Genomic DNA, 14,964 nt, shown 5'->3' with positions numbered 1-14,964 from the left:
TACAGCTTGGACTTCTTTTTCAGTACCATGGGTTCCTGATCATATGCTATCTTCTGAAATGGTTGAACACCCACCAGTTCTTTTTGGTATATTGACTCTGTGTATTCCTTTCATTTTCTTTTGATGCTTCCTTAGTCGTTTAATTTTTTTCGTGGTAGAATCTGTCAATATTACAACTTGACTCTTGAATTTTTTCTTCAGTTGTTTCAGCTTGAGAAATCAGAGTGTGTTCTTCCCTTTTGGTTTCCTATTTCCGGGTTTTTGCACATGTCATTATAATACTTTGTCTTCTTGATCTGCCCCTTGAAATCTTCTGCTCAACTCTTCTACTTCATCATTTCTTCCTTACGCTTTAGCTACTCTTCATTCAAGAACAACTTTCAAATTCTCTTCTGACATGAATTTTGGTGTTTTCTCTCTTTCCTGTCTTTTTAATAATCTCTTACTTTCTTTATGTATGATGTCTTTGATGACATTCCACAACTCTTCTGGTCTTTGGTCATTAGTGCTCAACACATCAAATCTATTCTTGAGATGATCTCTAAACTCAGGCAGGATGTACTGTAGGTTGCATTTTGGCTCTTAAGGAATTGTTCTCATTTTCTTCAGTTTCAACTAGCACTTGCATATGAGCAATTGATATTCTGTTCCACAATTGCCTGATGGCCTTGTTCTGACTGATGATACTGAGATTTGCCATCCTCTCTTTCCATAGATGTATTGATTTGATTCCTGTGTATTCCACCTGGGGAGGGATTTGCCATCCTCTCTTTCCATAGATGTATTGATTTGATTCCTGTGTATTCCACCTGGGGAGGTCCACCTATTAAAAAAAAAAAAAAAAAAAGTCACTGTTTATGTTGTTGAAAAAGTATTTGCAAGGAAAAAGTTGCTGGTCTTGCAAAACTCTATCATGCCATCTCTGGCATCATTTGTATCACCAAAGCATATTTTCCAACTACCGATCCTTCTTCTTTATTCCCAACTTTCACATTCCAATCATCAGTATTTATCAATGCATTCTGATTGCATGTTCCATTAATTTCAGACTGCAGAAGCTGATAAAAATCTTCAACTTCTTCATCTTTGGCCTTAGTGGTTGTGTGTAAATTTGAATAATAGTTGTATTAACTGATCTTCCTTATAGACATATGGATACTACCCTATCACTGACAGCATTGTACTTCAGGATAGATCTTAAAATGTTCTTCTTGACAGTGAAAGCAATGCCATTCCTCTTCAAGTTTTCATTCCCAGTGTAATAGGCCATATGTTTGTCTGATTCAAAATGGCCAATACCAGTCCATTTCAGGTCACTAATGCCTAGGATATCAATGTTTACGTGTTCCATTTCATTTTTGACGACTTCTAATTTTCCTAGATTCATACTTCGTACATCACACTTTCCTATTATTAGTGGATATTTACAGCTGTTTCTTCTCATTTTCAGTCAAGTCACATCAGCAGTTAAAGGTCCCAAAAGCTTGATTCCACCCACATCATTAAAGTCAACTCCACTTTGAGGAGTCAGCTCTTCCCCAGTTGTATTTTGAGTGCCTTCCAACCTGAGGGGCTCACCTTCTGGCACTATATCAGACAATATTCATCTGCTGTTCATAAGGTTTTCACAGGATAATTCTTTTCAGAAATAGACCACCAGATCCTTCTTCCTTGTCCATCTTACTCTGGAAGCTCAGCTAAAACCTGTCTGCCATGGGTGACCCTGCTGGTGTTTGAATACCGATGGCATAGCTTCCAACATCACAATAACATGCAAGTCCCCACAGTAAGACAAACTGGCAGTCATGTGGGGACATAGTGACCCTATAGGAGATAGTAGAACTGCCCCCATAAGGTTTCCAAGAAGCTACTGGTAGATTCAAACTGCTGACCCTTTGGTTAGCAGCTGAGCTCTTAACCACTGTGCCACCACGTGTAAATCAAATAATCAACATATTACTCAAAAGTAAATTACAAACTCTAAAAATGAAAAATAGATATTTATATAAATGCATATGTATGTTGTTTGCTGTTAGGTGCCGTCGAGTTGGTTCCGACTCATAGTGACCCTATGCACAACAGAATGAAACACTGCCTGGTCCTGAACCATCCTTACAATCGTTGTTATGCTTGAGCTCATTGTTGCAGCTACTGTGTCAATCCACTTCGTTGAGGGTCTTCCTCTCTTCCACCATCCCTGTACTCTGCCAAGCATAATGTCCTTCTCCAGGGACTGATCCCTCCTGATAACATGTCCAAAGTATGTAAGATGCAGTCTCACCATCCTTGCCTGTAAGGAGCATTCTGGCTGTACTTCTTCTAAAACAGATTTGTTCGTTCCTTTGGCAGTCCATGGTATATTCAGTATTCCTTGCCAACACCACAATTCAAAGGTATCGACTCTTCTTCGGTCTTCCTTATTTATTGTCCAGCTTTCACATGTATATGATGTGATTGAAAATACCATGGCTTGGGTTAGGCGCACCTTAGTCTTCAAGCTGACATCTTTGCTCTTCAACACTTTTAAAGAAGTCCTTTGCAGCAGATTTACCCAATGTAATGTGTCTTTTGATTTTTTGACTGCTTCTTCCATGGCTGTTGATTGTGGATCCAAGTAAAACAAAATCCTTGACAACTTCAATCTTTTCTCTGTTTATCATGATGCTGCTCATTAGTCCAGTTGTGAGGATTTTTGTTTTCTTTACATTGAGGTGTAATCCATATTGAAGGTAGTGGTCTTTGATCTTCATTAGTAAGTGCTTCAAATCCTCTTCATTTTCAGCAAGCAGTGTTGTGTCATCTGCATAACGCAGGTTGTTAATGTGTCTTCCTCCAATCCTGATGCCTCGTTCTTCTTCATATAGTAGTTTCTCATATTATTTGCTCTGCATATAGTTTGAATAGGTATAGTGAAAGAATACAACCCTGACGCACAGCTTTCCTGACTTTATACCACTCAGTATCCCCTTGTTCTGTCCGAACAACTGCCTCTGGATCTATGTAAAGGTTCCTCATAAGCACAATTAAGTGTTCAGGAATTCCCATTCTTCTCAATGTTATCCACAATTTGTTATGATACACACAGTCGAATGCCTTTGCACAGTCAATAAAACACAGGTAAACATCTTCTGGTATTCTCTGTTTTCAGCCAGGATCCATCTGACATCAGCAACGACATCCCTGGTTCCACGTCCTCTTCTGAAACCTGCTGAATTTCTGGCAGCTTCCTGTCTATATTCTGCTGCAGGTGTTTTTGAGTGATCTTCAGCAGAATTTTGCTTGTGTGTGATACTAATGATATTATTCTATAATTTCCACATTCAGTTGGATCACCTTTCTTGGGAATAGGCATAAATATGGATCTCTTCCAGTTAGTTGGCCAGAAAGCTGTTTTCCACATTTCTTGGCATAGACGAGCGAACACCTCCAGCGCTGCATCTGTTTGTTGAAATATCTCAATTGATATTCCATCAATTCCTGGAGCCTTGTTTTTCGCCATTGTCTTCAGAGCAGCTTGGACTTCTTCAGTACCAAAGGTTTCTGATCATATGCCACCTCTTGAAATGGTTGAACATCGATTAATTCTTTTTGGTATAATGACTCTGTGTATTCCTTCCATCTTCTTTTGATGTTTCCTGTGTTGTTTAATATTTTCCCCACAGAATCCTTCAGTACTGCAACTTGAGGCTTGAAGTTTTTCTTCAGTTCTTTCAGCTTGAGAAACGCCGATGTGTTCTTCCCCCACAGTACAACAAACTGACGGACACTTGGGGGATACATATATATATATATATATATATATATGAAGTGATACAATTTACTCTCTCTATATTATACTCTCTATATCATTTGCTGAGGCATAAAGTGATACCAGTAAGATGATGATGTAAGCAGTTACACCATCTCGTTACCTCGCAGAAAAACCAGGAAACAAGTAGAATACAGCAGATTCAGTTTTGTCACAACTCTGAATATATAAAAAAAGTTTACAGCAACTAAGTAAATTGTAAATCAAGAAAAAGTCATCTTCAAAATTGTGGGAATGTTTTGGTTTTCTGCTCCACTGTGCCAGATCCCATCCCTGGCCAAACAGTGGTCTTAAAACAGTCACAGTATGCATTCACAGAGAGAGAGCTTGATCCCTGGTTCCAGAGGAAACAAGGCAGTCCTAATTTTCGAATTATTGTGTGTATCTGTTCTAATTTGTCTGGGGCTACTTGAAGGATTGCTGCAAGGTGCTATCCTTTGACCTGTCTCAGAGCTCATTCAGGGCAGAAAAGCAGTACATATTAGCCAAATAGTGCAACCACCTGTATCTGTCTGGGGCTAAAAAGTGTGATTGAGAGATACAGTAGACACCTGAGGACTGGGAGAAGAATGGTAATTTCTTTGGAAAATAAGGACAGTCAAAAACATCCATGTATTGATGGGATTTAGAAAGCCAAGCTCATGATAAGAGCAAAAGGAACGCCTAGAAAGTACCAGAGAAGACCCTATGCTTTCAGCCTGGGCTGATCCCTCAATTCAATACAAACCTGCAAAGAGTTGGAGAGATATTTGTTTTGGGGTTTTATGTATTTGTTTTTTGACACTGGCATTCAAAAAAAAAAAAAAAACTATTAAATAATTAGATGAACACAGTTAGAGAAGACAGACTTCAATGTCTACACCTGACCATGAAGGCAGTCTTGCAAAATGACTTAGGGAAGTCACTAAACAAATGGACCACTGCAGCCTTCAATAATCAAAAACAAATCAAATCAAGACAAAACAACAGCAAACCTGAGGAAGGAGGAGAGTCTGATTTCCAGACTTACAACATTATAGTCATAGTTTCCTAGTGTTGCTATATCAGAAATATCACAAGTGGGTGGCTTTTAAAAACAGAAATTTATTTTATCACAGTTCAGGAGGTTAGTGGTCCTAACACAGAGCATAGGTCTTAAGGGAGGCCCTTCTTTCTCTATTTCAGCTTCTAGTAACTGCCAGCAATCCTTGGAGTTTCTGGGTTTACAAACACTACCTTTGCATGGTATGTGTCTTCCCTTGTGCTTGTGTGTGTGTCTGATATCTTGTTTTTGTAACTAAGAAGTGATTACAGGTAAAACTTCAGGGCTGAGTTTTTTGGCAATGGATTCATAGATATGATACCACAGGCAAGGGCAACAAAAGAAAAAATAAATAAATTGCAGTTCATGAAAATGAAACCTTGTGCGCATCAGGTTTTATCAAGAAAGTAAAAATACAACCTACAAAATGCAATTAAAAAAATTGGAAATCATATATCTGGTAAGGGTTTAATATTCAGAATATATAAAAAGCTCCTGCAAGTAAGCCATATAAAAACAAGAAACCTAATTAAATAATGGGAAAAGAACTTGAAAAGGCATTTTTACAAAAAAGATACACAAATGGCCAATAAAACCAAAAAACAAAACCCATTGCCAGTGAGTCCATTCCAACTCATAGCAACCCTATGGGACAGAGTAGAACTGCCCCATAGAGTTTCCAAGGAGCACCTGGTGAATTTGAACTGCCGACTTTTTGGTTAGCAACTGTAACACTTAACCACTATATCATCAGGTTTTCCAAATGGCCAATAAGGATGTAGAAAGATGGCCAACATCATTACTCAACAGGAAAATACAGATCATTGTCCATTTCTGGAGAACAGGTAAAATGGTACAGCACTGTGGAAACATTTTGGTACTCCCTCAAAAAGTTAGAGTTTATATATATATATATATGTGTATATGTGTATATGTGTATATGTGTATATGTGTATATGTGTATATGTGTATATGCCTTTTTCATTAAGGTCCCTGGGTGAATAAATGTTTTGCACACAACTACTAATCTGTAGGTTACTGGTTCAAGCCCCATAGAAGGAAGCCCTAGCAATCTGCTTTCATAAAAATCACAACCAAGAAAACTTTATGAAGCTAGTTCTACTCTGTAACACATGTGGTCACCAAGAATCTGAACCAACTGGAATGCAATATATTTGGCTCAGTTTACATTTTTCACTGTACATTCTCTATACCCTTTTCTTTCAGTAAGTACCTCAGTTGACAATGTTTCCTTGCTGGTGGGATGATCAAACCTTTATAGTTGCCTAGGCCATTAGTAGCTCTAGCTGAATTGGGTTGTAGTTTTCCATTAACTTTAATTACAAGGCTTGGTAGTACCAAGTGAGGAATTAAGGGATCTCATGTATTCCATACACGCTCTTTCTTACACCCATTGTGTAGTAACAGCCCAATTTCTACTTGGTAATCAGGATCAGTCACATAAGCCAGTTAAATAGCTTTCTGCTTTGCCTGTTGATTTAGAGGCATGCAGAGCCCAAAGTGGCTTAGTGACACACTTACCATTTAGTTAAGTGAAATCATTGTTGTATCTCCTTGTGAAATCTTTCCTTTCTTTGGAACCAAGACCTTTAGACCAGCAGAGCATAGGGTCCTGGGAACAAGAAGCAAAATTTCAGTAAATTATTAGAGGTAACAGGACTGGTGTCACCCCTGTTTCCAACCCTTGCTTCCTGGACCCATGGATTTGGCTATGGGGAAAACAACACTATATATTAGACACTGATTTAGAGCATCTACAGTCTCTTGGAGAACATTGTCCAAGTCTCACAATTTTTTGTCACTTAGTTCATGCTGTAATTGAGTTTTCAAAAGGCTTTCCTTCTTTTCTATCAAGCTAGCAGCTTCAGGATGATGAGGAACATGGTAAGACTAGTTATTTCCATGGGAATTGACCCATTGCAATACTTCATTTTCTGTAGAGTGATTTTCCTGATCAGAAGCAATGCTGAGTGGAATATTATAATGTTGGATAAGGCATTCTGTAAGTCTACAGGTAATTTCTTTAGCAGAAACATTGCAATCAAAGAAAGAAAATCCCTATCTGGACTAAGTGTTAAGTAAGAACAGAATGTTGCCCCTTCCATAATAAAATCAGAAAGACATGTTAACCTGCCACCAGGTAGCTAGCTAATCACCCCAAACAGATAGCTGAAATGCAATGGACAAATAAATTCCTAGAAACTCAAGAAGAAATAGAAAACCTTAATAGGTCTATAACAAGTAGGGAGATTGAATCAATAATGAAAAAACTCCCAAAAAAGAAAATCCAGGACCAAATTCATTGATGAATTTTACTAAATATTTAAAGAATTAACTTCAACATTTTTCAAAAAATAGAACAAGAGAAAACACTTTCTAACTCATTGTATAAGGTCAGCATTACCCTGTGTCTCAGTTACCTAATCATGCCATAACAAAAAGTACCAAAACTGGGTGGTTATAAAGAATGAAAATTTATTTTTTCATGGTTATGGAGCCTAAAGTTCCAAATCAGGGTTTAGGTTGTGGTAATACCTTCTGCGGCATCTTTCTTAGTTTCCGGCGTCTGTTGGCAATGTTTGGCATTCCTTTGCTTTTATGCAGGTCTTCAAATGTTGTCTTCCTTCCTCTTGTGTGTGTCTTTGCATCTTTTCATAAGAGACTATTCAGAAATGACTAGGTTTGAAACCAACACATCTATGATGTGACTTCACTGACATAAAGAAAATCCTTATTTCCAAACAGTGTCGTATTTACAGGCACAAGGGTTAGGACTTCAACATTTCTTTTGGGGGGACACAATTCAATCCAAAATATCCCACATTTTGCTTCCACCCCCAAATAATTTATGGGCTTTCCACATGCAAAATAAATTCACCGTATCATATCATCCTCAAAAGTTTTAACCCATCATCTCTAAGTCCAAAATCTCATCTTCTTAATCATCTAAATCAAGTATGGGTGAGACTCTGGGTACGTTCCAACTCGGGAATTTTGTTTTTCTTTCCATCTTTGGACCTGTGAAACCTAGAAGACAGCTTACCTGCTTCCAAAATATAAAGATGGAAAAGACACAAGGTAAACATTTTCAATCCAAATTCGAAGAAAAGAAGGCATCATAGGTATCAAGCAAGTTTAAAAACCAGGGTCTTAGGCTGAATTCTCTAGAAAAGCAAAACTAGTGCAACATATAAATATATGTAAATAGAAATTTATATAAATGGAATAGCTCATGCGTTTGTAGAGGGTGGAAAATCTCAAGTCATTGGGTCAGGCTGGAGGCTTCTCCTGACTCATATAGCCACAGGTGCTGGCAAATCCAAGATCAGAAGGTCAGATAGCAAGACTCTGGCTCACAGGCTGTGGAGGCCAACAAATCCAATGATTGGCAGGGAAGATGGCAGATAAGCTGCTAGCTCAAGTCCCAAGAATCGGATGTCAGGTGAACAGGAACCAAATGCAGGATCCAGAGCATGCAAAAACCAGAGAGCTTTGCCAGAAAGTCCACCTATATTGGATGCAGGCCACACCCCCCAAAAAGCTTCCTTTCAATTGATTGGCTGCTCATAACAGATCTCATCATGGAGGTGATCACAATATTGAAAACCCAAACTACATCATAATTGCCAAACCACTGAGGACCATGGCCCAGCCCAGTTGACACATAACTTTAACTATCACAACAAGTGAGGAAATTTTCATTAGCTCTCAAGGCTTGAAAATAATCATCTATTTTCCAGCTATATCTAAGCAATGGCTCTGCCCTTCAGACTCCAGGCATTAACCACACTCTGTGGATTCTGATGGAGACCCCTCAGCTCTGGGCATCAGTCCCACAATCAAGGTCCACTGGAATAGAATCCTTACTCCTCAGTTTTGTGCAGCTGAATTCTCCTGGTCCACTTGAATGGTGATGCCACTCTTTCATTTCTGCACAGCTTTGTTCTTCTGGCCCACTGGCATAGCAGTCCCATCCCTCCAACTTTAGGTGATGGCTGTAGTTTCCTGACCCATTGATATGTTAACACAACCCCCTCAACTGGGAGTGGTGGTCCCATTTTTCTGGCCCATTGGCGTGGAAGTCCCACCTCCTCAAACTTGAACACTGGGCCCATTTCTTTGTTTACCTGAAAAGCAGTTTTATCCTGGGTAGGTGGTGGTGGTGGCCCAACTCGGGAACTTGGGAGGCAGTAACTCCAATTTTGAGACCTATTGTGTGGTGGCTGTACCCTTTGGAACCTAGGAGGCAGTTGTCTACCTTTTGAAACTGAGGAAGGGGCATCCTTGCTCCCTTTGCTTCTTCCAACAGTCCTGCTGATTTCCAAACTGCTCTTGGAAAGGGGTCTTTCTTTCTTTCTTTTTTTTTTTTTTTTTTTGAGGAAAGCAGATGATTATAACCAAGTGCCTCCATTGAGAAGGCAGACAGCTTTATTTCATTTAATCCTGCTTTTGATTTTTTCAAGTCTAAGCTCACATGCCTACTTTCTTTAGCAAAAAAAATTGTGCAGCCACACCCTTTGTGGAAGTTTGAGGGTATGCTTTCTTAGCTTATGCAACATAATTTTCCCAATCTTTAACTTCTAATTTCTATTTGGGCAGGTCATCTTTAAATCACTCTCCTCCTGCACTTTACTACAAGCAACAAACATTTTCAAGATTTTATTTAAATACATCCTCAGCCAAATACCCAAGTGTATCCCTTTCAAGTTCTACCTTCCACAAAACATTGAAGCATAATTCAGATAAGTTCTCCTTGTTCTTATAAAAAGTTCCCCTTCCTCTAGTGCCCAGTACAATTCTGACACACACCTTTTCTAATTTTAAATCACATAGCATTCCCTTGTTCTGTTTGAGCAACTGCCTTTTGATCTATGTACGGTTTCTTAACGAGCACAATTAAGTGTACATAGATCAAGAGGCAATTGTTGGAACAAAATACAGGGATACTGCACGGTTTAAAGTCAGAAAAGCTTTGCGTTAGTGTTGTATCTTTTCACCAATAGTTATTCAAAGTGTATGCTGAGCAAATAACCCAAGAGGCTGGAATATATGAAGAAAAATGTAGCATAAGGATTGGTGGATGACTCATTAAGAACCCGTGATTTGCAGATGACACAGCCTTGCTTACTGAAAGTGAACAGGACTTGAAGCATTTACTGATGAAGATCAAAGACCACACCCTTCAGTATAGATTACACCTCAACATAAAGAAAACAAAAATCCTCACAACTGGATCAATAAGCAACATCATGATAAATGGAGAAAAGATTCAAGTTATCAAGGATTTCACTTTACTTAGAACCACAATTAATACTTACGGAAGCAGCAGTCAAGAAATAATATGACATATTGCATTGGGCAAATCTGCTGCAAAAGGCCTCTTTAAAGTGTTAAAGAGCAAAGATGTCACTTTGAGGACTAAGGTGCACCTGATCCAAACCATGGCATTTTCTATCACTTCATATGCGTGTGAAAGCTGGACAATGAATAAGAAAGACCAAAGACGAATTGACGCCTTTGAGTTGTGATGTTGGCAAAGAATATTGACTATACCATGGACTGTCAAAAGAACAAATAAGTCTTGGAAGAAGTATAACCAGAATGCTCCTTAGAAGCAAGGATGGTGATACTGAATCTCACATACTTTGGACATGTTTTCAGGTAGGACCAGTCCCTATAAACATATCATGCTTGGTAGAATAAAGGGTCAGTGAAAACAGGAAGATCTTCAAGGAAATAGATTGACACAGTGGTTGCAACAATGGGCTCAAGCATAACAATGAACATGAAGATAGTGCAGGATTTTGGGGTGTTTTGTTCTTTTGTACATAGGGTCTCTATGAGTTGGAACCTACTCGAGGGACCTAACAACAGCAACAACAGTGTCAAACAACGTGTTCATAATTTCCTTTTAAATACTCACTAGGAGAACATTTAAGGTCCACATTTCTAGCAACATTCTGTTCATGGTCATTGTAGTTTTACTTACAGATCTCAGTGCTGTCTGTGCCCTCAACACAATCACCCTTAATGCTTACAATTCTACAAAAAGTCTCATTAAGGCTATCTAGGCTTTTACTGTCAAGCAAATCAAAATTCCTCTAGCCTCTATTAAGCAATTGTAAAACCACTTCTACATTTTAGCTAATGTCATTGCAGTACCCCACTCTCTCCTACCAAACTCTGTCTTAAGTTTCTGGGCCTGCTGTGGCAGAAATATCACTAGTGGTGACTTTAAAGAATAGAAATTTATTTTCTCATTTTGGGAGACTAAAAGCTCACATCAAGATCTTGGCATGTCAACTCCTTTCTTGTCAGTATCCGTAGGCATTCCTTGATTCCTTGACAATCCTCACGCAGCATCTGTCTTTCCCTTTGTGTGTGTGCCTGTGTCTTAATTTGCTCTTTTAATAACTCAGAAATGAATAGATTTAGAACCAACCCTACTTGTTATAATTTAATTAACATGACAAAGAAAAATCTGTTTCCAAACCAGATTACAATCACATGTACGGGAATTAGGATCTCAACAAATATTTTGGGGGGACACCATTCAATCAGTTGGAGTTAGAAAATATGGGAAATCTGTTCTTACATATAAAAAGTAATATTTATATAAAACCACAAAATAATGCCTACTTTGTGGCGATGAAGAAACATTAAATGGGAGACTAAAATCACATATCCTTAAGGTATGAGTGCTTAAGCTTCAGGGCTTTACCAGACCATGGCCTAGCCCTGGGTGATTTTACATTTTTCAAATAGTGATAAAGGACTTAAAAAAACATGGTGGCTTCTTCCTTTGACCCCGGGGCAGTTCCTCTGAAGACCTTAAGTCTTTCAAAGGTTTAATACATTATTCCCGGTTACAAGTCCAATTCAAAAAGAGAATTGGAAGTTGTTAGATACCAAGTGCTGAAGGATGGATATAAATCAATAGATTTTAGCAAATTTTACACCATCCCATACAACCCATTATGTTGTATAAAATTCAGCCAATACTTTCTGCAACCTTTGAGACAAGGATAAGCAGAGTAAAGTGGACCTGTGGAATAAAAGAGACATGGAGTTGAAACAGTGAGAAAACAGAATATGAGCATCTCATGGCCTAAGGCAATAGTGGTATCCTGAGCTATCATCAGTGGATTCTGATTCCAAAATGTAAAGCTTTTAAGCAAATATTAATGGACAGGAGCGTAAAATGAAGAGAACAATTTTTTTTTTTTTTTTTTTTTAAGAGGAGATTATTCTATAAAAGATCGATATGAAGACCAGAAGACCTTTGACTGATTTGGGTCTCTTAATCACTTCAGAGGTTTTATTTTCTCTAAAAATAATATTTGGAAATGGGGGTATAAAAAATTAAAATAAAATAAAGGAACCAGATTTACTCAGTGGAAAAAGAAAAGAAAGTATGGTAGCACTACTGGAAAACCAGGGACAGCGTCTCTGAAAACATACTCATCCATAAAAGCAATCAGGAAATACACAAAAAATGTCAAAATTATTTTTTTAGAGCTCTATATATTAATGAAAAAATTACAACTACTCTAAAAGCAGGTATTTAAGAAACACAGCTAAATCTCAGTAACAACAACAAATTTTGTTTTTTTTAACTTAACCTATTTCCATAATCATCTCCCTACAAATATATTAATTAAAAAAAATAAAATAAAAGTTGTGGCATTATAGTTGCTGTTAATTGAGCAGTCTATCTACCACTGAAGGAGGCAAAACAGGTTTCAATACCTACAAAATATCTCTCCTCGGACAATTGTTATTAAGAGGCCTGGCTGGCAGCAACCTGGAAAAGTCTTATTGAAAGGACTTCTCTTTATGTGACCTGACTTGGAGCTTGATTAGTGAGAAAAGTCCCATTGCCAGGATATTTACTTTATGTATTTAGTGACAAAGCTTTAACATTGAACGTGCTTCAGTTGGTAACACCAACTGGGGCATACAGCAGGTTGGCAAAAATCTTAAAAGAAAAATACGAGAAACGAAATGTATATAGCAACTTTGAAAAGCTCCAGCATATTCCTGTGGATATATAGAGGGCCACACACATGTAAAAGATGGTGCAAGTACCAAAGAAAGAACTAAGAGACCCCTAAACTCTCACCACGGGCAGTCTTTGAGGCTCTGTTCTAGAAGATGTGAGGGTTGAAGCAGAGTTGAGAATTGTTAGAATGTTGAAGATGCGCCTGAAAACACATGCACACACAAACACACACATACACACACAATCTTTTGGCAAAGCTTGGGGAACTGTTTAAGTCAAGGTATTTAAGGAAACATGTGTTTAATCATCGGTGACCATTAAGCTGACAGAGCACAGATTTTATGGGCCACACATAACAAAGAATACAAACATTACATAATTAGTCCAGGAAAGTCACTAAACAAAGTACAACAACAATCAGCAAGAACAACAACAATAATGACACACTCTGGGGAATAGAGATAGGGAGGCAGTGGATTTTAATTCCACAGATATCACATTCTGTTATTTAAACTTTCAGTTTTCAAGTAAAAAAAAAAAAAAAGACAAGTGAAGAAACAGGAATATATTTCTCATCTACAGTCAATAGAAAATGATTCATTAGAAACTATCCCGGAGGAAGAATGGATGCTCACCTTCAAGGAAAATACGTTAAATAACCAACATAAATATTTTTTAAAGAACTAAGGAGACCATGAATAAAGAATTAAAAGAAAGTAGAATAATTTCTCACAAAACACAGACTACCAATAGATAGAATTTTTTTTTTTTTTAATTAACCAAATAGACCTTTTGTAGTTAAAAAGGAATATAAGTGAGGTAAAAAATTCACTGGAGGGGCCCAAGAGCAAATTTGAGCTGACCTACAAAAGAATTAGTGAGCTTGAAGATAGTTCAATTAATATTATCTAATCTGAGATTCTTTTAATCTGAGATTCAAAAAGGAAAAAGAATGAGAAAAACAAACAGCATCTCAGAAATGAACACATGCATACTAACATATTTAAAATGGAAAACCAAGGAGGAAAGACAAAAATAAATATTTAAATATTCTAAGACATTTCAAATGGATGAAAATCATTAACCTATACATCCAAGAATCTTACCAAATTCAAAGTTTGGTATCTTACCAAATTCAAAGTAGGTAAATTAAAAAATATTAAACATAGATTCACAATAGTTAAACAGTCAAAATGCAAACAAACAAAAAGAGAATCTTGAAGGCAGCAAGAGAAAAACGACTCATCACATAAAATGGATTCTCAATGAGATTAACAGCTGATTTCTCCTCAGAAACAAGGATCCTGGAAAGACCATAAGCAATTTTGAAGTAGTACATAAGCTTGGTAGTGTAACATATAGTAGTCTTTTTTAGTTCAGCTATAGAATACAATGGCACATCTTGTGACCATGAAATCTCTATCGACTAGGCAATGGTTATATAAATGTCAGATTTTTTGCTTTTTCAGAAACTCAACAAAGCATAGAACATCTTTGTACCTGTGAGAAGAGATAATAGATGCCGTCATTTCACATGTTTATGTTATGGTGCTAAGATGGAAAATATGTATATTTATACAGCAAACTATATTTATAAGGATTATTTCTCAGAAACATACTTTCAGGCAATCTAAAAATGCAATAAACTTATATTTCCAGTAATTTTATACTGTTTAAGAAAAAAAAAATTAAGCTAAATACAGACCAAAAGTACCATCTCTTTCCTTTATAAAATTTCGGCAAGTTTTAAAGGATCAGAAACTTTTACATGGAACCAATCAGGAGGCTTTTGCTTAGAAAAAAAAAAAAAAAAAAATTCTCCAGCATAACAAATCAAATATTGAGAAGCAAACATGTAAGTAGATTTGAATTGATTTGGTCATTGTCTATTGCATTGTTCTGCACGGTCGGTCTTAGTCTCAGCTAAAGTGTTTATTCCTGCCTTGTAAGCTCAACTTCAAAACTATTCAAAATAATTTACATCAAGAGATTTAGAAACTTTAAATATATGGTTATCACACATTTCTAGTGGTTTATTTTCAACATACATTGCATGAGGCAAAGTAATATTATATGTAAAAATTAATATTAAATATTAAGTCATTTTCAGTA

This window comes from Elephas maximus, chromosome 14 (assembly GCF_024166365.1).
Source record: "Elephas maximus indicus isolate mEleMax1 chromosome 14, mEleMax1 primary haplotype, whole genome shotgun sequence".
In the NCBI taxonomy this organism is placed as follows: Eukaryota; Metazoa; Chordata; class Mammalia; order Proboscidea; family Elephantidae; genus Elephas; species Elephas maximus.
This window is presented reverse-complemented; position numbering follows the sequence as displayed.